Source organism: Penaeus monodon, chromosome 21 (genome assembly GCF_015228065.2).
Source record: "Penaeus monodon isolate SGIC_2016 chromosome 21, NSTDA_Pmon_1, whole genome shotgun sequence".
Lineage (NCBI taxonomy): Eukaryota > Metazoa > Arthropoda > Malacostraca > Decapoda > Penaeidae > Penaeus > Penaeus monodon.
The window spans coordinates 18312352-18313250 of NC_051406.1; positions in this window are offsets into that span (position 1 = coordinate 18312352).

Consider the following 899-nt stretch of genomic DNA (forward strand, 5'->3'; position numbering starts at 1 on the left):
ATATATATTTAAAATATATTTATTTTATATATATATAATATAAATTATATATATAAAAAAATATATATAAATATATATTATTTTTATATAATTATATAATAATAATATATAAATTATTTATTAAAATATAAATATTATATAAAATATTATATTATAAAAATATATATAAAATAAATTAAAATCTAAAATTAAAAATTTTAAAATAATATAAAAAAAATTATATAAAAAAAAATATAAAAAAAAAACAATTTTATATAGAAAACATAAAAAATTTAAATATATAATTATAAAAATTTTTAAAATAAAATATAAAAATAAATAAAATATATAATTTTTATTTTATAAATATATAAATATATATAAATATAATATAAATCTCTAAAAATAATAAATAAAAAAATAAAAAATATAAATATATAAATTCAAATTAAAATAAAAATTAAAAACAAAAATTTAATAAAAAAGAATATATAAAAGAAAAAGATAAAATAAAAAAACCCCCAATTATATAAAAATAAATATATAAAAAATATATAAATAATTTTATAAAAATAAAAATATATATATAATAATAACATATTAAACCCCATATATATAAAATTTTATATATAAAAATATAAAATATAAAAATATATAAAATAAATTATAATATAAAAATATATAAAATTAAAAATTTTATATTAAAATATACATTATATATATATTTTATATAAAAATATTTTATATATAAAAATATATATATATATATATCCCAGGAAAATATATAAATATATATAAATTAAAAATTTAAAATTTAATATATTAAAATAAAACCCTTTATAATATTTTAATTAAAATATTTAAAAATAATATATAATATATATATAAATTTTAAAATATATATTATATAATAAAATTTT